Raw genomic sequence first — 23,044 nt, forward strand, 5'->3', positions numbered from 1 at the left:
TTCTGCAGAATACATTTGTGAGCCTTTATCTTTTTGCACGGAGCCCAAACACCTGCATTTTCCAACAGAAGAGAAAGAAATTACTCTTACTTGCAAGCAGTTTAACACTTCATTTTATTTTTCACATCTGAAACAAATCAGTCTCGTTTCAGGGGCATAAACGCATTTGTGCTGATTCTTTTCTATTAGAAAAGGCAGCATATCCCATATGTTTGATGACCTTCTGGGCTTCGAATACAACAGTGATCATTACCAGAAAAAATTTCAAAATTACTAGATGATTATATACATATGCACACATCCCATATCTGTGACCTACACAAAGTATGAGATACAATTTTAATAGCGAAATATTTTATCAAATTATTAAACAACTGTGTAAAACCTATGATACCACAGAATCACATTTGAGGGCTGGAGGAAGGGTTTATTGCTACTGGAATTTTATTTTGGTATTATTAAACATCACTGAATTTAACACTTCCTTTTATTCATATTATCCCAGTAGAGATAGAAAGTTATCACACTCCAGAAATAAATCAAATAGGCCTCCTGATTTGAATATTATTTTATGTATGATGCACTCAGTTTCAAAGCTGCTGTTGGTGGGCCTTGCATCTTCTCTTCCTTTCTCTCTTTCAAAAAAAATAAATAAAAAAAAATAAAAAGCACTTTAAAAGTTCAAAAAAATTAACTGAAAGAATACGTATTCATATGCCCATATCACTCAAAGTATATATAAGGTTTCATCCCATCGAATCTGTCCAACATAGACTCTGAAGGAAACAACATTAAATAATTCCCTAGCACTCAGCACTTACTCTGTTGTGAGAGTCATCATATCTATTCTGCTCAAAGTTGCAGCAATTGTCCATAATAGGATACACTAATGAAGCCTGTCATTAGCATTCTGAGCCACTTCAGTAGTTTAGCACTTCTTTTTGCTTTCATTTTGTTATTTAGCATGTAATTTGCATTTCTATAAACCTTTAGGAGCTGAGCCTGCTAGGCTAGGGAGTCTCTGCTCCCTGGGCAAAACCTGCTCACACAGTCACCTCCCAGACGAGATGCTCTAAACATTTAAGTTATTCACATTTAGCAGAAAGCATGCAGGCAAAAAGTTTATTTTTTATATTATTAGTTAAGAAATCAGCATTTCAAGACCAGTTTTGGAGTCCATAGGGGAAAACAATGTTCATTGACCAGAGACCTTCATTCCAAATTCCTGGAGAACTTTCTATTGATTCACCTTTAATGAGCCTCACAGGAGTGGATTTTATGAATTATACAGCAGTAACAGACTCTATCATCACACAGGGAATTTATTTTATGTTACTTGTAATACTCCAGAAGCTGTTGAAGAAGTTTTCTCTGGGTTAACAAAAGCACAGCTGGTTACAGTTTTTGTTCCACATCAGGTTTTCTGCATGTGACAGGTGCCATATATGACATATGCAGCCTTCCCCTTGACATCAGCATACTCTAGAACCAATGGGCAAACTAAAGCAAGAGATATTGCATTTTCCCTCACAGCAAGCAAACACTAATGTTTTGTGACTAAACTAATGCCATTACACACACACCTTCACAACTTCATTTGCCCAGTTTTGTTCTCTTCAAGCTAAAGACAATATTGTGCTCCAGCTTTGTCTTTTCTAATGCCTCAGCTCTATCCTGTGTCTCTCACACCTTCATCAGCGCAGCTTTCTCCTGCTATAATGCATTGCTTACAAAAAAGATCCTCAGTTTATACGCATTACTTATGCTACATATGCCGAAGTTTTCCAAGAGGTATGTTAAATATGCAGAAGCTTCTCAGAGTACATTACATATTCAGTGAACATTTCCAAACAGGACCTCCTGTTTCCTTGGTACAAAGACTCAGCAGAACTTCCTTATCTCCTTGGTTCAGAGACTTAGCTCCTCCTGCTATCTGAACAAATTGCAGAGCAGGGGCATCCATCAATGAACACTAGCAAGCTTAATAATATCGTTACAACTTCTATCAGTCCCATCAAACATAGAATCACAGAATTGTGGAATGATATTAGCTCAGATCTTTTTGCTATTATGAAGTAGAAAACTTCCCCTTTTAATAGGATGAGGTGACACATAGCTGGTACATGAAGTACTCCTATCAAAGATTCCACCCAAATTGTCCAAAGAATTATCAGAATTAAATGCAATTGCTTTACCAGGTCATAAATTTGTAAAGCAAACAGAATGAATTAAGCTAAAATGGCCAAAAACACTTTTTATAAGTAGCTGTATATACCTGCACTAGGATGGAATAACAAAAAATGTAACATAACAAGATGCAACTCCAGCACTCTTATGAGTCCTTTGGTGGCAGCAACTGAAAACAGAGTAGGTGACTAAACTGCCAACTCATCAGTTCAAAGCAGACCTTAAAAGGAAAATGCATGACTTCATGCAGAATACCATCTAAATTTTTAACTTCCAAAGTACTACCACGTATGTATTGTGACTATGCAAGTGGTGAAGGTTTTATGCAGTGTCAAGATCAGAAAATGACACTTGATATTGTTAGTGACACAATCACTTTTTTCCATGTAAAGCCGAAAGATATTTGAATGACAGCTTTGACTTCATCTGAATTGACATAACTACAAATGCATCTAAGATTTAGTCCTGTTAATCTAAGCAGAAAGAGTCCAAATATATCCTGCAAACTGCCAGCTGAGCTCATTTAACTTGTACTTTTATCAGGAGATGCTAAACATATTGAAATGTCATTTGAAGGACAATGTGCTCTTGATTCTGGATTTAAAATCCAAGAACAAGCAAAGAATATGCTAAAGCAAATATGTTTATGCACCATTTGAGAATACAAACTAAAGATGTGTCTATGGGAGAGCATATGAAATCCTGTGTATGTTGACTATTTGAGAATTAGAACAGATGATGGATAGAAGATGGCAAATGTGGAAGTTATAGCAACTATGAGTTATAACAGATGTCCAGAAGCTCTCTTCATACCTCTTATTTTAAAAACAACAATGAAAAAGTACATCATGAGCAGCCAGCACACCACTCAGGTAAAACAGCCTTTAAAACAAACAAAAACAAGAAATGCAGTAACTTAAGAAAAGTTAATGTGTTTTGCCAGGAGACATTTCTGTTTCCTGACTATGGACACATACATATATATATAAACACACACAAACACACAAATATGCATATAAAAAGAAGCTTGTATATTATTCTGAAAGCTGCTCAGAACCAGAAAAGAGAAGCAACATGGCAAGTACCAAGGCTGGCAAACCACAAATGAAACACAACCAGTAATCATCATCTTTAGCCCTTCCCTTACTTTCTAGAATTCATTTTGGACCTTCCATGTTACTTGGAATTACATTTTCTCAGTGCTAAGATAAATGACCAGAACAGAGTCATAAAGTCTCAACTGTGAAATGCAAATCAGACCTTGATTAAAAAAACTTCTATTTTCACATATCCTGTAGAAGTAATTAAGACATCCTTAACTCAAATGGTTTATATAGTGTATCCCTGATATTTCTGTTTATCAAAACTTGCTTTGCTCCTGCACTGTACTGGAAAGCTCAGGAACAGGTGTCTGTACAAAGAACAACAAATAATGTCCACAAAATTCTGAGTACACATGGAAAATTGCAGAACTATGTAATAGCATTTATTTTATCAGGCATTTTCTTTGCCCACTAATTCTGCTACTGGGATTGCTTTCATTTTTCCAACTCCTGAAGCTGCACTGAGCAGCAGTCATTTGGTTCTTACATTAAATGCTGAAATAACTCTCCAATCTCCCCTCACTTTTGGAGTTTCCATTAAGATAGCACCTGTCTATGATCCAAGGAGGAAAGTTGTCATAGCCAGCAGTGATTTCTTGTCAAGGTTGTTATATTTTATGGTTCATTATAATTTGTATGACAGTCCTTCAAAAACACGTCTCATTCTGCTGAAGACTACACCTCTATCTTTTTAAAAAAACTGACGAAGCAGAAATAACCAAAGATAAAGCAAAGATTCTGGAAGTATTGCTGTGGAACAGCCACTTTCAGCAGTTATATAAATGATAAGATGAGCAGTGAGGAACCTCTGATGTCAGCAATCCAGTCACAAGAACAAGATGTCACAAGTTGCTGGAGACCAAGGAAGCCACAGGAGCCAGTCTCAGGCAGCTTCCCTTCTGCCTTGCTACTCTAAGACCAACTAGAGGAAAAAAGCAGTTATAACTTGTTAAGTATATTTTCCTGTGCTCAACACACAGGAAAAAAAATTCAACCATTCAAAAATTTCTGTGAACTTGGGTCTTTACTTCAAGTTAATTTTAAACCTGCCCATAGGTCAGAAGTTCTGAATGTTATTGAATGGTAGCCTTTCAGTTACAAGAAAATATTCATGAGCAGCTATCACAGTGGGATCACGCAGTAGACTCTTAATATTACTTTTTCAGCAAGTGTCAGCTTAGCAGACTGAAAAATTTCAGTGGTATCCTCACAATTGTAAGTAACTGAAATGTCAAAACTTTAAGTATATCTTCTTGAGTCTATATATTAAAGCATAAATAAAGCATAGAGAATTTAAAAAAATGTTATTAATCCACTCTAGACAGTACAGAAGGACTCTTGAAATGCTGTTTGGCCACTTCGAGAAAGAAAGTGACTCACAAAGATCCAAAACATCACATAGAACAGCAGATAAAATTCCTAAACTGATTTCCCAAGCCTTCCTGGAATCTGAGGAACATTCAGATTTGTACTAAAATTGCCAACCCAGCTTGCAGGCTTTGGCTGATACTTATCACATTTACTTGTACCGAGAGTACTTGGCCAAAGAAAGCTATGCAAGTTACTTTACCACCTAAATTAAATATGAGTACAGTTGCATTGAAATAAAGCAAGGGCAGGAAGAGGACAGGAAAAGCAGACAATTAGAGCAGTGTAAGGACAGTAAGTTTCTCATTCCATAAAATATAGATGACACAGGATCACAGCTCTTTTGATCTTTAAAGCACTATTTAAAAGGAAATGCTGAATTACAAGCATATTAAATGTCTGCATCTCTAATTTCCCATGGAAGCAGTTCATAGGAGAAGTCAAGACCTGGATCAAAGCGGCTCAGAATTTTTGTGGGGAGAATTACGCAGTAAAATATAACTGTGCAGTGTTATCATTTATTCAATTTCTTTGTTAAAAACCTATTTGTTCTAGCTGCATCTTACTTGTTATAGGGCTACCATACGTACTAAAATGCATTCCACATACCTTTACAGTAGGTGTAAAATGGTGGTTACTAGCAAGAACAACATGCAGAAAAATGCAACATCTGGCTTTCTAATTCCATTCTTAGATCACAAGGCTGGTTTGGCAAAAAGAATTTTTTGCTCACCAGTAAAAAAGATTTTATGTAGTCATTATTGAACAGAACTCTACAATGTCAATTATCCAGAGTCACTGCTATCAGTTGAACAAACTGCATTTTGAGACAGTTCGAAGCACTGCAGATATTTTACTGACTTGAATTCTTTCTCAACCAGCAACAGCAGACATTTAGACCATTCCAACATTCAGTGCTGCCTAAAGGAAGATCACAGCTTGCCATAATACTGGTCCAATAATGCAAAAAGCACTGTGTGCACAAAGACTCCCTCTCATCACCTCTTAAGATGAATTCATTATGTATTTGCAGAGGAGAGAGAAGGGAAGGGAAAAAGCCAAAAGGGAAGCAGTAATCATGGGGTTGCTACATTTTCACTTTGGCAGTCATGGATCCTTAATTTCACCTACCTCCAAATGCAATCAACATATGCCTCTACACATTACATTGCAAAATTGTATTACTCACAGCAAGAGGGACAAAACCTGAGGTATTTTTGTAGCATTTGAAGTTTCCCTCTTGGGAAGCTTGGGGACAATTTGAACTATACTTGCTTGGCGAGACTGCCATCTGACAATTAGCTCTGCAACAGAGCTCCTGAAAACATGCATGAATTAATGGATAAGCCCTTCTACAAGATTGCTGCATCTTGAAGTGTTTCAGTGAAACTTACGACCACTGCTGCTAGCTAGAGATTTCAGTTTGCGTTTAAATAGGCTTTAACACTCAAACAAACAGAAATGTAAGCAATTACAATGAACTGCTCTGGAGTGCAGCCAACGCAGCACAGAAGGCCTCACGCAAGACATCGCCATTGCAGTGCAACATTGGCTGAGGCACCATCTGCCTCTCTGAGCATAATCCGAGGCTCCAGCAGCTCCACTGACTGCCAGCACATCCCGCACTTTGCTTACCTGACAAACATCAGAACTAGATAGCTACAAACCAGTAGTACACAGGTACTACGGATGTGCAGGAACACAACTCAGCCACTTGGCACTGCTCTTCAGAATTAGGTGGAAAAAAGGAAATACCAGCACAACCCTGGACCGGAACCTCATCATCATTCAGTGGTTAGAGCATGCAGACAATGTTAACACAAAGACAGTTTGCTCTATTTCTGTAGCAGAGAGACATAAACAAAGCATCAGACAATAAGAGAGGAAACTGGATATTTGTGGCTCAAATGCCAGAACAAAGTCAGAAAGATTAACTTGCAGCTCCATCTCCACAGAGGAAGTTCCCTGAAGGATAAAAGAGCAGCTGAATAAAGTGCAATGCTGAACTGATCAGACTCACTTTGTCACTTTCATCTTTGCAGCACACAGAAAAGAAGGGACTTCCGCGCCAGCCCTTGGCACAGCAACCAGGAATCTGAGGAAAAGAAGTCAGGCAGGCCAAGGACAAAAGTGGAAACCTTTCAAGGAAGCAGCCAGCTCTGCAGAAACAAAGCAGCTGGCGGGAGACGGTGACAGGGAAGAAGCCCATGTCTGTCTGCTGTATTGAACAGCAAATGCATAATCATGAACTGGAAAAGGTATGGAGAGAATAGTAGCACACAAAATAGGAGAAAGCACCCCTATTACAGCTTTTGACAGCCCTATTAATTCTCCAAGGCATTCCTGACAAGATGCCTATTCAATTTTCACTCCACACGTTCCCCCTAATAGGAGCTGTATTATGTTACCCACTGACTGTAATTACCTCTTGAAAATGTTGTGTACAAGGGGTGTAACAGCTTTAATTTTCTGCAGGTGTATTGGACACATTACTTAGAAATTCTTTGACCTAAAATGAGGTGTGCATTCCTGTTCTACAGGGCTCCTCTAAAATCAGGATGGTTTATATTTGAGGGCCAAGCTGGAGCCATTTATCTCATCCACTGAATGGAGACATATATAATATATTCTACCATCACCACAACATAAACAATAACTGTTCCAGTGAAACTGAATTAGTACCACAAGCCCACTATGTTAGTCACTTGAATGCTGTAAACATTCTTGGTTCGGGATTTTAAAGCAAAAGAACAGGAGGTTGCTGTCTTGAGGTCCCTTAATACTAGGAGTACTCACAAAATTTCTGGAAGAAGTTTCAGTTCATCACGAATAATTTGAAAGTTTAATGAAAAAGATCTATATGCTCTCAGATGTTTCATTTATAAATGGACTGAAAAGTCCATCTGAACAAATAGCATAAATTTATTATTCTTTATGAAAGTCAGCAGTGTTTGTACACAAGTTGGCCATCCCGAAGCTTCATTTCAAACATGCCTATGCTCTAGAACATTGATCAGACTGGCATCAGCTTAGCCAGTAAAAAGTCCTACGTTTCATCACTAGCTCCTTAATAGATAAATTTTCACATGAATCAGCCAAGAAAACCTTAACGGCCTTCTAATTTTTTAAACAATAAATAGCCACTTCTAAAAAACATGTATTAAAACAATAAAAAAATGCAATCCTTCTTCTGGAAATAGTTTATTTCCCAACACTGTATTTTGCTATAAGATATTACAGTCTTATCTGTGAGCCAAATCACAATCAAGAGTTTCAGTATGATATCTCACTGGATATTCCTTGGCAGAAAAGTACTAGAATATTTCCCATGTTTGATTTTTTGTTGTTGTTGTTTTGTTTTTAACAATGTCTTTTCAGCAAATTAACTTATATGTTCCTAGTTCTCAAAATACATCATCTGAGGAACCACAAAAACACAAATGGAACGCACTAAAGAAGCTCCTTCAACAACGCTGTTTCTCGATACAAAGTGAAAAAAAACTGTAACAGTAAGCAACACTTTCCAGAGAAAGCAACTCATTGTTTCTGCCACAATTGTGTGAAGTCATCTTTATGCATAGACCTCCTTTAGGTGCATATCTACATTGAGGAATGCATCATCTCAACGTGGTGCAGATATGGGTGTGTCATGTCAGAAGCATATATGAAAGAAAAAAAACTTCACAAAATTGAGATGCTCAACAAGGCACATCAAATTCCAGGTATATGAAGTTTCCCTCACTTAGAGTTCCCACAGAATGTGTGTACTCTTCATAAATAACATTGAATCCATAATTATCTACCATAATTAGGCAGTTGCAGAGAATTATAAAAGACTAAACAATGAAAGGAACAAGAGCAGAAGTGTGTCCACATGAAGACAGATGCAGGAAAACAGATTTCACAGAAGTGCAATGAAAAAGCACACAACAGCATAATGAAACTGGTGAAATCAAACCCATTCAGTGTCCAACACACATTCAAAAGCTGCCTATATTCTCCCACAAGCAGGCTTCTATCAAGCAATTCACTATGTTGAAATCAAATTTCAGTTAATTTGGTTGTAGCTACCTATTATAAAAACAATGACATATTCTGCAGGAAAAAAAAATAAAAGCTTATGAACTGGTTCTGCTACACCCCACAAATCCATGCTGAGAATGGGGCAAGACTGTGAAGGGCTTCAAATGTTTTTATTTGGCTTTCCCTGTCTTTCACATTCTTACCAAAACAATTGTATATTAATTGTTTCCTGCACCTTCCTTAAGCAGTGCATGACTTTGCCGAAGGGTGTAAGATGAGGAGCACCTCCTTCAGTGTTATACATTGATTAAAGATTAATAAAATCCCAGAAAAAGTTGGAGCTTCTTGATTCACTCTCTCCACAGGTGCATTTGCATGTTTGCCTACATTTGGCTTATAACTGAATCAGAAACATACCAATATACTTCTTAGAGTGTGAAATATTTCCCTGTAAAGCTAGCTTAGTTGCTCTAGACGTTGGACTTGCTTTTTCCTCATTCTCATACAAGTGATTGAACTGATTTTGCTCAAGCCTTCCAAAAAAAAAAAAAAAAAGTATATTTGGCCACAATCCATAATACAGAACAATCCATTTGCTAAGCTGAACATTTCACAAGCCAACTGCAAATAGGGCTTTACAAGAGAAACCGTTTTGTTACCTTAACTATATAGCGGGAGCAACAGCTATAATGTAACATTCAGAAGGAAAGATTACAGTTGTAAAAAAATGCCTACAATGAAGTCATAAACTATACAATGTACCTCTTTTGAATTTCTTTACAAATACAAAACCTTTTAAAAAAGGTGAGCTAAGATTCACACATCTTTAGAGGGCCAGTTTATGGAAATGACGTAAAACCCTGTGAAACAGCAACTTTCTTTTTTCTTTAAATTGAACTTGAAACTCAAAAATCATGGGGTGTAGACTCATTTGGACTGAAGGGAAAATAGTTGCACATGAAGCCTTGAGAACAAAACATACCATGTTTTGCACAGCTCGTTTGGACGACATTATTAGAGTTGGGAACATTTAGGAAAACTCATCTAGAGGCCAAGAACATTCTTAAACAGGAGATGGGAATATATGCTCCAGTTTGCCTGAAAGCCTAAAACAAGATTAATTAAAAGTTTCAGAAATGTTAAATAATGTTAATTTGTTTCTCTGGCAAACTGCCTGCTCAGCTCTGCAGAATATATAAATGAGAGTCTGCATCAACGTTATTGAAATCTCTTCCTGAGCTAGCTAGACTATTCAAGCCTTTTGTGGTTGTGGATTTTTGACTTTTAAAGAGCCTACAAAGCAAAAATTGTAGACACAGGCACAGCACTACAGCAAGTTTGAAAGGAAGAAGGGCCTATGGATGCCTTCCTGACTGCTTTTGGTCAACTTTGTCAAGAAACAAAGCATCCTGCCTCTCTACAGCAGTATCAAATCCAGATGGGGTTTATAAAAAGTACACAAAATCCTACACGATATGGATGACTATTGAAGAATTATTTCCAGTTTAATACACGCAACAGGACAGGAGGGCATAGATGAAAATGTTAAGAAGAAATCTGATTTGAAGCAGATGGCAGGAAGCTACATTTCATGGAAAAAAAAAAAAAAAAAAAAAAGAAATCATGAATACTTGCAAGAGCCAAGGAAAGAAATCTCTGCAGGTAAAAACACTGGGTCTATTCACAAACAATTGAATAGCATATTGGGATGGAATACAGCCAAACAGTCAAAGACTAATTGACAAGTACTTTAACTATACTCAGTGCAGCAGTACAATCTACTTAATGGCTGCTCTGCTTTCTCATACCTAGGATCAGCTATGGATGACAGCAAACTTAGATAGGTCCTTTCACAAATTCGAATACTTTCTAAATCAGAGAGCATACTAGACCATTGATTTACTACAACTGATGCATACTCATCTTTTTTCTCCTTCTACATTAGCTTCTTAACAATACATTTATTCGTAAGTAGTAAAAGTACATTGGAATAAAACCAAGTAATCTAAAAGGTTTTGCAAGAAAAAAATAAAAGGGGGGGGGGGGGGGGGGGGGGGGAGGGGGAGAGAGGGCAGAAGGGAAAGGAATTAAAAAGTAATGTAAGTTACCTCAAATTAAAACACACAAATTCTGGACCTTACTAAAAAAAAAAAAATGAAGAAGGTTTCATGCCTGTATCCTCAGCCCCCCCTACCAAAAGAATCTTTTCTAATTATTAGTATTCTAGAAACAGACAGCTTTTACATTACTTCAAAAACAACAGATTTACTCTGTTTTTATCAGATTTACCTAATTTCAGATCAAAGGGAAAAGACAGAGCAACACATATAAGGGAGTTGTAACTCAAATGTTCACTGCTTCAAGCAAATTCCAAGCTGTGTGAAAGAGATTAAATATTAGACAATGGTTTTGAGAATATTTAGAAAACTTAGTAGAATAAGGAACTGGGAATTAAGTGAAGTCTTCTCAAATCTACATCCAGCAGAACTGTAGGCATCAATACCATACACATTCACAACTGTAAAGTCTTATTTTCCACACTCTGATTCAGACACTTGTTAAACCATGTTAGCAGCATACTTTTCCATCTGTCACAATTCCTTAGAAGGCCTATAGAATAACTAGCTGCCATATTCATCACTTAATAGCCCTCATCAGTTTTTTAGTCAGGATGAACATGGACCAATCACTTCAAAGCAATACTGCAAACAATTGAACTGAATGGCAATAGTTCTTCATAGAACTACCACATGTAACATTAGCTTCAAAGTTTCTGGGAAAGTTTGCTGCATACAAACAAAATTAACAGTGAACTCTGAAGCTCTCTGTAAAAATTAATCTTTCATATGTTTATAATTGAAAGAGGAATTTCCAACAACTAAAGCTTAACTTGAAGTCACACAGAGTAACTTACTTCTCATCTTCCAACACCTAATCAATATTCTTTCCGCCATTCATACCAGAAACAATTTTCTGAGTTTTCAGGATCCCACATACTTTACTATTCTGAGATTATGAGCAATGAATTAGGATTTTATAGCCCGTAAGGATTAGAAAACTAAACATATAAACCCTCTTGCCACTAACACAGTAGATACTGAAAATGAACCCATTAGCTCACCTGCAGCAGTTCCTTTCTGTTTTGGAGGGAAACTGGAAAGAAACCCTTATTTGCTAAACATTACTTCTTCACCCCAGAAAAAGGAAAACCATATATATAAAATCATACACACACACACATACATGAATCAAAGAGGAATTCAGAAATACTTTTTAAAGAAAAAGACAAAATAATCTTGATAACACTTAATTTCCCTGTAAAACAGTCTTTATACTAGTGACTACCACAGACACAGTAGGCGTTACCTAGACTTTGACCTTTGCATTTAACATTTCAAACAGGGAGACAAAATTTATTTTACTTGCATTTCCTCTGATGTACTCTTTTCTTTCAGTTCAGCTCCTATCCAGTTCCATTTGTCCTGAAAAAAAAACAAAAATGACTGCTATAGTTATTTGGAAAGACCAAACCATTTCCCAGTCACGCAGGTTGAAGTTCCTCACATTTTCTTGAACAGTAACCTCACTAGGAATTGCATCTTAAGCATGACAAATAACATTTAATGTAACAACAATGTAAATGCTTGCTTCTAAGAGGTTCTTGGTGATACCAAATAAATTATTTGCAGGTAGGCCAATAGTCATATATAGAAAGAAGAATGGAACTTACCCAACTGGTGAAGGGGCTCTCTAGCTACGCAGCACTCCTTCTCAAGGAGCAGCCCAGGTTCAAGAGATGTGCTCCCTTCAGTGGCTGGCACTCATATTAGCCAAGGGTGGTTCTAGCTTGGGACCATAGGGAGCACAGGTGCAAACAATTTGCCTCTGCTCCCTGGACCAGCCATACCTCTTCACCAGGTACTCAATCACTAGTTCAAGTGATGACCTAACAGTTCCCCTACAGGCCCATAACACAGCAAAAATGTGGAGCTTTTGGAGAGGGTCTAAAGGAGGGCTATGAAGATGATCAGAGAGCTGCAGCCCTTCTCCTTTGAAGACAGGTTGAAGGAGCTGGGTGTGTTCAGATTGGAGAAGGCTGTGGGGAGACCTCATTGTGACCTTTCAATATTTAAAGGGAGATAATAAACAGGAGGGAATATTTAGATCACATGTTGGGGACAAGTATTCCACTGAGAGGATAGTGAGATGCTGAAAAAGGTTGCCCAGAGGGGGTTGTGGATGCCCCATCCCTGAACATGTTCAAGGCAAGGATAGATGGGGCCACGGGCAACTTGATCTAGTGCTTGATCTAGCAGCTGTCAACTCTACTCAGGGCAGTGGGATTGGAAATTGATCCTTGAGGTCCCCTTCCAACACAAGCCATTCTACGGATATTCTATGAACTGTGTAAATGATAATGATGGCTTATTTCACTAACCTGAATTTAACTATTTTAATTTCAACTTAAAGGGCATCCAGGATAATTTATATATATATACACACATGCACCTTATCAGAAGTAAAGGAAATAGGAGATTTTCCTCATGGGTTTTGAGACTACAGAAGTAATGAGATTTAAGTATTTGGAAAGCCTTGGTTTCAGTCTTTCCTAACCTTTATCATACCAAAGTGGAATGACCTCCAGTGATCCAACTTGCTGAACTATCATTCATATTTTAATAAACTCCATCATCACAAGTTGGGGTTCTGAAGAGTCAGCATACAATATTTTTAAAACTCCACATAAATCCATAGGAACTGTAAGCAAACACACTTCTTTCCTAGCAAGACATTCAGTTTCAGAACACCTCAGCCTGCAACATCTCCATTAATATCTCCAAGTTGCTTTAACCCTTCCACCTACTCAATTGTTGGTTTCTGATGCACATCCCTTTTAATGTCAGCATAGCAGAAAGGAGCAGAAAGTCGGGTTTATCTCTTAATTATTATATTTCTGAAATCCATGAGTTACATGTTTAATCAACCATTGTCTTTTTTACTGAAATCATCAGCCTAACACCACTTAAGCATAGCTGAGTTTATTTTTCACTTTTTTTTTTTTTTTAACCTGCTACCAGATTTTGTTCCAACAACATACATGTAGAGGTGAAATAAAAATACCATTACCTGAAATTTTCTCATCTGTTACTATGTTTTTCCACTACCTGTACTTTCCACTGTGGCTGCAGTTTGAAGTACAACTTGAGTACAACTTCAGTCAAGCAACAAAATTAGGTTTTGTACTATTTTAGGCCATAATCTTTATGTTCCGGTTTTTGGCTCAAGTTACAGGCAAAATCCTGTGGGTAAGCTAAAGAAGGCCTATCCTGATTTATGAGTTATGTGGTAAGAATCCTGTAACACTATGTTGGACCTATCGGAAATTTGCCTGGTCTATTAACCTAATAAAACTGTGTTTAAAACCATCCTTTTGTCTGTCTTCAATTACCTGCATGTCTAGATCAGTCCTTTCTTGTTAGCAATCCACTGTTGTACTTCTCACTCTCTAACACCATATGTTTTTAGTTTCATCCTACATTTGTCTCCACATACATTTTTTTTCCTTCTTCCATATGCATTTCTAACTCTCCCTCACACTCTGCCATTAGAAGGGAAAACATTTCTCAACAACACTGTAGTGTTATTGCATGAAGGGTTTGATTCCAACAAGATGACATGAATAGGAGTTCTATGAATGTCACGGCTCTTTAAATAAAAGTGTAATAAAAGAGTGTGATTACCATACATTCAAGTACGACTAGACTTAACCACTGAATATAGAGAATCACTGAAGGCAAGAAAGCAGAGAGTATTAATAGTTTTTACCAGTGATGTGTCACTTTCAGCTAAAGAACTTCTGATTTACACAAGTAGCATGAAGACTATCCCCACAGATAAAGAGTCTGGAAGTACTCTGAGATCTAAAGTGAGAATTTTTTTATTATTATTATTATTTTTAATTTTGCTTCATCTTGTTTCACAAAGAAGCTTAAAGAAAGAAAATGCTTAAAAATACAGCACCAGGCTCCATGTGACAGCCAGGTTTCTTCCCCTCATCACAAAGAACAAAAATTGATTTCTTAAATCCACTTTACAATATGCCTCTAACTTACTAAGCATAAGTGAATCTTACTTATAGATTACAATTAATAAACATTTCTTGGGAGATTATACCATAAGTGACGTGCCAGTTCATTTCAATATCTGTACTCATGTAGATCAAGGTATAACTGTACAGATCTAGCATCACCTAATCTCCTTCAGAACAATGATTTACAGATCTTCATCTCATGCTGGATTGGAAAGATGAGAAAGATGCCATGTGCATCATAACAAATAGCAACACAGAAATACTGGCCAAGTATTTGAGTAGCAGTCCAGGCTCTAAGTATTTCCCTAAGGGAGCCTCACATCCAATGCAACAGGAAGCATCACAAAGCCCAGGTCACTGTGGGAAGCAACTACTGCATTCGCCAGTTGGCTGGCTTACAGAGCTGACCACATCTCCTCTTTGAAAGAAAGTTTCAAAGTTTCCAGAAACTGAAAATCCTAAGCCCAACGTAGGAATGCCCTTCAGATTCAGCCAAGTTTCTGCAGGAATATCACCCCAACATCATACCAAAAGCACCTTAATTACATCCTGCGGAAAAGAGATTTACTAGAAGACTTAAAGGGTCCGTGAGGCAATACCTGGACCTGTTCCCCTATGCTTTCATGCCCCATAGCCACCCTCATCACGAAGACTACAGCTAGCTAATTTATACCCTCAATACAAACTCAGCATGTTTTCAATAGATTATGTAATATAATATATATTATCTGTTACTGCTAGTCACACCTTTCTCCCTCATCTACTAGCTCTTTCCTCTCATACATATTTGGTTTTGTATGTGCAAGAGAGACTCAAAAGTCTATCCAGGTTTCAATGTCTCAAGTAGAACATTAAACTATGCTTACTATTGAACAATTCTGAAGAGAAGAAATTCTGAGAAGCTGTTTTGCCAAATCCAGTATGATACAGAGCCATAAACACAAAGTTGCATTCAGGCTAGAATAATATGGCTGAGCCCAGGTTTATATTTCTATTTGGTGAGGAAAATACAGCTCAGAGAAAAAAAAAAAAAAAAGGAAAAAAAAGATCCTTATCCCTGGCTCTACTATGCCTTGATCACTTAAAGAGAACTGTAAAGTAATTAAATATCACTTCGTTCCCACATGCATAAAAATAAGGTAGCTGTCACAGTAAGATGTAAATACACACACACAAAAATTCCATTGATATTTATATTTAGACAAATAAGCCTTTCTTTATAAACACAGTAGTAGATTCATAGGCTCTCTCTCATGCACTTGGAGAATAAATTGCTACTGGTTTCAGTTACTTACTTGTTTGACAATAACTGCAGTTTCAGATGTCAATCAAAAGACTAAAACTGCAGTCAATGACATATTATTTGTTTCTTAATGCAGCAGACAATGTGCCTGTGGTTTTTGTACAACCGGCAGGGTATCCTGGCATCCTAGGGAGATTCCTACAGAAGGAGAGGAGTTGAAGTAATGCAGCTGTTGTCACAGGGGAAAAGTCACTGATTAAGATTTCAGTGCTCTTTTGTTTTAGCTGTATGTCTAAATGGAAATCACACACATTTAAAGCAGACCAAAGCATTCAGTCTCAAACCACTATCATTGCCATTTCCAAAACCCACATGTCTTGGGGAATCTAGACACTAAAATAATACCGTATTATACCTCTCTTCTAGTTGAAAGTATCAGATATGTTCAGAGGCATCACAGCTTATGAAGGAGGGGAGGCGTAATATTATGTCAGGAGCCTTTTCTAGAGATTAACAAAATGTTTCCTTGAATATGAAAACTATGTAACAGAACTACTGTCTCTATATTACTGCAAGTCACAGTTTCCTTATAATACCAAAAGTGTAGGTGAATGGTAAGAAAAACTAAACTGGATAACAGATTGAAATTCCTATACAGATAATATTGACATCTGGAATGCTAACAATCTAAAATATTTTAGGAAGAGGAAAAACACAAAAAAAAAGTTCAGTAAGGGAAAATAATTAACTTATTTTTACCACTGTTCATCTGAAACAGAAAAAAAATGTGCATAAGCATTTTCATGACTCTGTTCTCCTCCCCAGAAAATGGAAAAATAATTTCCTTTTACTCAAAATAAATTCTACTTTTTAAATGTATTTGTGGTAGAATCATTAGAGTTCCAAGAGAATAAAAAGATACAAAATTAGTAGGGGTAGCTCTAAGTGTTACTCTGAGGTAAGGTACTTGGATCATGAGGTCTCACTCTCAGCTAAATCACACGGTCCTCTCAGAGGAAAGTTCTTATCTATTTCTTTCAATGGTATAGTAATATTTCAAATAGATATGGTAGCCATTCACCTTGTTAATTATTAATTTTGTTACTAACAGTTCTTGTGACAGAATTCTTGAATACCTGCCCAGAATTGATCTTCTCAGTAGTAACAATCTTCATAACCTTGAAATGTGTGTGTTCTGAATATTTTACTAAACATGTTTCACAACTTCTACTCAAGAGAGCTTCTAAACTTTTCCAAACCACCAGAGAAGTTCTTAGTAGTAGAAGTTCCTCTTAGTTCCTCTGCTTAGAAAATAGAATAACTTCCTTTTTATTTGCTTTTCTGAGTTTCCATACATGCAGACTTGATCTCAGGTCTGTAATGGAAGATGTCATCATACTATATAGTCAGTCACTGCATTGAGCTGTATAAATCTGTTTCAAAAGGCACTCATGATTCTTTAAATGAAGGAATCATTAAAAAAAATGCAAGCAACAAAAATACTTTTAGTACGCAATAGTTTTAAGATTGCAAATAAGCTTTTCAGCAGATTAAGGTGTTTTGAAAAAATCATACTCTCCCACTTGCACAAAGAGTTCCCCAAAAGGACTTTCTTCTCTTTGTATTCATAAACTTTTATCTGTTGTCTCTCTTTGTATCTATAAACTTTCATCTGTTGTGTTCCTGAAGAATTTGTCTCCACAGAAAGTCTAAACTCACAGCCTGCATCTCTGTGACAAAGCTTAAGGTAGCCTGGAGACTTGATTTTATTTCATGCAGAGATACTATTGTAAGCACAAACCATGACAGAGTTCAATGCATCATCTAAAGACAGGCTTCACACTTCTATGTGAATTTAGAAAAAATATTTATTATGCAACATAATATGGGCTGAGCCACGAGGAAGCTTTAAAATCTGGCATAGCATGTACTAGCTCTGCAAGAGATTCAAGGTGCTCTACTAACCAAATTGCAAAGCATTTTTCAAGCTTAGTGATTTTGCAGGTCAAAGAGGAACATTCAGCTGCAGTTCTGCAGCCACTTACAGAAACTAGTTTTATGAAACAACCACTGTGACCAATGAAATGTTAAGTGGAGGAACTTTCTGAAATAAAAATGCTTTACAAATTAGGTACATGAATATCAAACACAGATGCTAAAACCGTTCTGTGTTTTGGGGGTTTGTTTGTTTGTTTAAGTTAGTGACCTAGTATAAATTCCTTATTCCTGAAGTGTAGGAAACAAAATGTTATGATCTAATAATCACCATCTAAGAATTAACCCAGCCACATGAGATTTTATACTGCATTTCATATCATGCTACTAGTATTCTCAGCTCACAATATCTTGGCTGCAAAAATCATCCAAATCTGCAATATATTCACCTCTGAATCATATTCCTTGCTGTAACACCCAAATCCTAAGCTCCTAATAGCATCTTTCTTAAATACCACACAAATTTATCAGCAGACAAACAATACAATCAGTTTCAAAACAAGCTCAGGTTGCTCACTGCATAAAAATATAAGGGTAACCAGCAAAGCTGTTGGTCTGCAAGTCAGAAAGAGCAGACTGTTTATTTAGAGCAGTCATTAGCCTGCAACATGCTTTCATAATGCTGACCACCTAGGTTGTCTCCATCCTACAGTGTTCTCCTTCAGAGAAGCTATAAAATCTGCAGTTAAAAGATTTTATGAAGGAATTGACTTTTTTTTTTTTATTATTTTTTTACAGTCATTAAGTTCTCTGAAACACAAGATAAGGTACAAACATATTTCGCAGCACCCTTACGAAGGTACCAAGCATCACAACTGAGGTGTGTTCAGCCATTTGACAAAATCAAGGTAATGTGAAAAGGTCCCTTGATGTAGACTCACAGCACAGCAATACACAACAACACAGCAGAAATCCAGAATTCTCCATATGTATACCAGTGCTTCTCTACAAGACACGGGAAGAGAAAGAAACATGAACAATTGCTGTGAACAACAAAGAGAAAGTAAGGACATTAACTTTGTGATAGCCAGCTCTGAGTGCACAATATATGTCTATAAGAGAAATATAAGATCCTAATGTCTACTTACAGTGGATACAGAAAACCTGCTGCAGCTACTTTTCTTCTCTATCTAAAAGAAAGTTAGCAGTGTCACTGAGGACTATTCACACTGTTTTGATTGCACAATGCAGTAAGCCAGAAACTTCATACAATTAAACAAAAACTCCCACTAAATGGATTTCACTAATGTTTTCATTCATTAATACTTATCAAGAAGATGATAGCAGATTATTCTTGGGAATCCGAAAGTAAAAGGATGAGTAGTGACAGACAAGTAGCAGAAGGTAGAAGAAGATAGAAGAAGTAGCAGTATCTTTCACAGCAAGAGTAATCAAACACTGGCGCAAACACAAAGGTTGTGAATTCTACATTCTTGGGGACTGACCTTCAGAGCTTAATCTGACAAAGCCATGAATTAAGATTAGCTCAACTTCTATCATGGATTTTGAGTAAAGGACTTCCAAGCATCCTTTTAGACCTATGATTGTCACATTCAACAAATTACTGCAACTAATTTGATGGGTAGAAACTTCACCAGTTACACTAATGCAGCCATATTTTGTCAGATTCCACCCTCAGTTTCAGTGGAGCATTAGTCAGCAAAGATAAGAGAGGGTCCTGAGGAGACCTCATTGCATCTTTCCAGTATGTGAAGGGAGCTTACAAACAGGAGAGGTATCAACTTTTTACACAGCCTGATAGTGACAGGTTAAGGGGCTTTAAACCAGAAGAGGAGAGATTTAGGTTATATGTTAGAACTTTTTACTCAGAGGACAGTGAGGCACATGCACAGACTACCCAGACCAGCTGGACATTCAAGGCCAGGCTAAAAAGGGGCCCTGGACAGCCCGATCTGGTGAGTGGCAACCACTCCACAGAAGGTATTTGGAATGGGATGGGCTTTAAGGTCCCATCCGGACTGAGCCACTCCACGATTCTGTGATACTATGTTTCTACAAGCTCAGATCTTTTAGCCATATTGAAGCAGGAAACTGCTCCTTTAAATAGAATGAGGTGACACATAGCTTGTATATGAAGTACCCCTATCAAAAACTCCATCTAAATGTGTCCAAAGACGTATCAGAATTTAAAGGAATTGCTTCACTGAGTCATAAATTCGTAAAGCAAACAGAATGAACCAAACTAAAATGGTCAGTAACACACCTGTTACAAATAGGTGTATATAGCTTCACTAGGATAGAATAATGTTACAGCTCTGGAGGCACTCAAGGCCAGGATGGATGGGATCCTGGAGAGCCTGAACTAAAGTCTGGCAAGCCTGCCCATGGCAAAGGGGTTGGAAGTGGATGATCTTTAAGGTTCCTTTCAACCTAAGCTGTTCTATGATTTAATTATGTGATTCAATATTTTGAATTTCTGATATTTATTTAAACAGAGAAACTACTGATCAGTGCAATAAAAATGAAGTTGTAGAAGCTTTAGAAATCTCCTCCCAAAAATCATTCTCATTATTAATTCAAATACGTATCTCCTAGCTAAGTTCCTATACGAGTATCTGATTAAAAAAATTAAATAAAAAGAATTGTCAGAGTATCCCATCCTAACATAACAAAAAGAAATAAGAAAGCCAAAAGGCAGGTCTTCCATTACTTTCCTGAATGGAATAGCACCATTTTGTAAAATGTAATTAAAAGAACACGTGGTTTATACATTCCATTGTATGAATAACTTAATTCTATTAAGTAACATGTGTGCCAAGGACAACTCAACAACTATTCTGGGCTCTGCTAATCTCACTGTCACTTTACAAACAAAATTAGCATGCACTTGGGATGCACGATGCAGAAAGAAATAAATCCAAGCTCATGCTGGAGGGAGGGATGCTAGAAGTAGGACCACAGGGAACATACACTGCACTTTCTGGTACACAGCTTTGCAGCCACTGCCATTTTTTCATCACTGCTTTGAGGAAGGATGAACCTGAGCCATCAAAGTTCTGACACAATGCGTTAAAAAAAGAACAGAACTAATGCTTTTTTCTTAAAAAAAAAAAAAAAAAAAAAAAAAAAAACAACTTTTAAATGGCCATCCAGCAATGTCAGTTCTCAGAGTTCAAGGGTTCAGATGAATGATTTTAAAATCCATACATAAACCTACACTGCAGCTAGAGATTTTTCCTAAAACATTTTAAAATAAAGAAAAAGAATACTAAGTTTACGCAGTGATAAAAAAAGAATACACTTCAAGTTGCTTTTTTCCTCTTCCTCATCACCATCCATTTTCTTGAGTAAAATGACAACATAGTGAACTAAAAGCAACCTCTCTGCTCACAAATTGCTTTCTCTGAGTGCAATAGCAATACTTCATCCTGCTAAAGAGAAAACAAGGCAGGATGGCTAAAGTACAACTCTAGATTTCTCGCTTTAACACATAACGCAACCTACTTTTGTTGAATTTCCCACACTTCCCAGGTCAAAGACACAAATAGTAAATTCTCAGTAACGTTCCATATGTAGAACAATTACATTTAAATATGTTTTGGGTTTTATGACTATGCCAAAGGAATAAAAAATAAAAGAAAAAAAAATTCAACAGGGTAGCAAGACACTACTTTGTAGCCAAGCCACACTCTCTGCAGCCTGAGGTAGCCCCAGTGGCTCCTTCAGGCTCTGCCCCAGCTACCCTCTGATGGATCCTGAGTCCTATGGTGGGACTCAGGGCTCCCCCAGGATGAACACCCTGGATCCCTGCTATGAGAGAGCCCAGCCCTGCTGCTCCTCTCATCCCAACTCCCACAGACAATATTTCATAAGGTAATAAGCACTCATCAGAAACTTTCTTTTTCCAGATTAAAGAAAAAAAAACCTTCAGTGGAAACACTAAGGTTAATTATAATCTTGATAATACAGTTATTGTATCTAAAGGGTTTAGTTTAGCCCATACATGGTCTTTGCCTGCACATGCTTGACTGTAGCAAAAAGACAGAAGAGATTATTTAAAAGAAATAGTTCTAACTAAAACTAAATCCCGAGCAGTAATAGCTTTTATTTTATTCATAAGAAATCAGAAGGAAAAATGTAAGATGGCTGCTGCAGAAGCAAGAATATAGAGCAGGGTATTATCTGTAGGCATTTTTTTTTTTATAGTGAATGTGGTTGTAGCAGCAAATTAATATTGTTTTCCAAGAGTCATTCACAGTTACAATGACTCTTGGAAAGGGAAATTGTTTACATACGCCTATAAAGTATTAGCTACTACATCAGTAGAGAAAACAAAGATCTGGTTGAAATTAGCATATTTTTCTTCGTGGCCACAAAGGCCTCTAAACAGAAATATTTGTGTATTTCCTAACACTGTTGCTGAAAGTGTTGAAAAGTCTGCTTGACTGTTCCCAAATAATTGTGAGCTACACTAGCAACATTTGAAAAGTGAAATATTCATTGGAATCAAGCATTTTCAGTTTTGATAATTTTTTAATATTAAAATTAACGTTGATAGGCAAGACTGTTTTGTTTCTCAAAGTGGGATAAAGCATGTTTGAGAAACGTTAACATTTCGTACTGAACAGCATTTCACAAGCATTTCAGCCCTTCCTTTCTTCTCTGACAGAACAGGTTGAAAATGGCAAGATGTTCCATGCCGTTATCTTGGTGGGCACAGATCCTGCACTGCACAGATCACTGTGCTTATACCTTGGTTGACATGACTTAAAATTATGCTTCCACAACTAAACTTACTCCAACAGACTTTGGAATAATAAAGATTTAGATAAGTATTTTTCATATTTGTACAACCGCTACAGTGGAGTGAAATTAAATAGCACTTGTATTTCTTTCAAAATGTAGAAAAGAAATTTTAAATACAGTCCAACATTTTTGTCTTGTTTAGATTAAAATGCCTTCATTGAAGAGAAAACCATAAAAAAGCATTACAAGGGCTGCACCAAAAGTAATGCCTCCTCCAATGCAGATATGTATGAGCATGGCATGCATGCTCTTGTTCATCTCTGGCAA

General features: G+C 37.0%; 1 protein-coding gene and 1 long non-coding RNA gene across 3 annotated transcripts in view; one reads left to right on the plus strand and one right to left on the minus strand.

Annotated features, from left to right (window-relative positions):
- LOC128080626 (uncharacterized) overlaps positions 1–12,510 on the minus strand; it is a 60,639-nt gene extending 48,129 nt beyond the window's left edge. The window contains exons 1-3 of one of the 2 annotated variants that reach the window (XR_008206814.1): positions 12,412–12,510; positions 12,104–12,163; positions 129–1,929 (exon numbers count right to left, since the gene is read on the minus strand). This is a non-coding gene — a long non-coding RNA (uncharacterized LOC128080626). Of the gene's footprint in view, positions 1–128; positions 1,930–12,103; positions 12,164–12,411 lie in introns of those variants that run through there. The other variant, XR_008206813.1, reaches the window with a different exon arrangement.
- Positions 1–23,044, plus strand: part of LOC128080619 (sulfotransferase 1 family member D1-like) — a 948,073-nt gene that overhangs the window by 793,271 nt on the left and 131,758 nt on the right. The window lies entirely within an intron of this gene.

The sequence above is a fragment of the Tympanuchus pallidicinctus genome, unplaced genomic scaffold (genome assembly GCF_026119805.1).
Source record: "Tympanuchus pallidicinctus isolate F22 unplaced genomic scaffold, pur_lepc_1.0 scaffold2, whole genome shotgun sequence".
Lineage (NCBI taxonomy): Eukaryota > Metazoa > Chordata > Aves > Galliformes > Phasianidae > Tympanuchus > Tympanuchus pallidicinctus.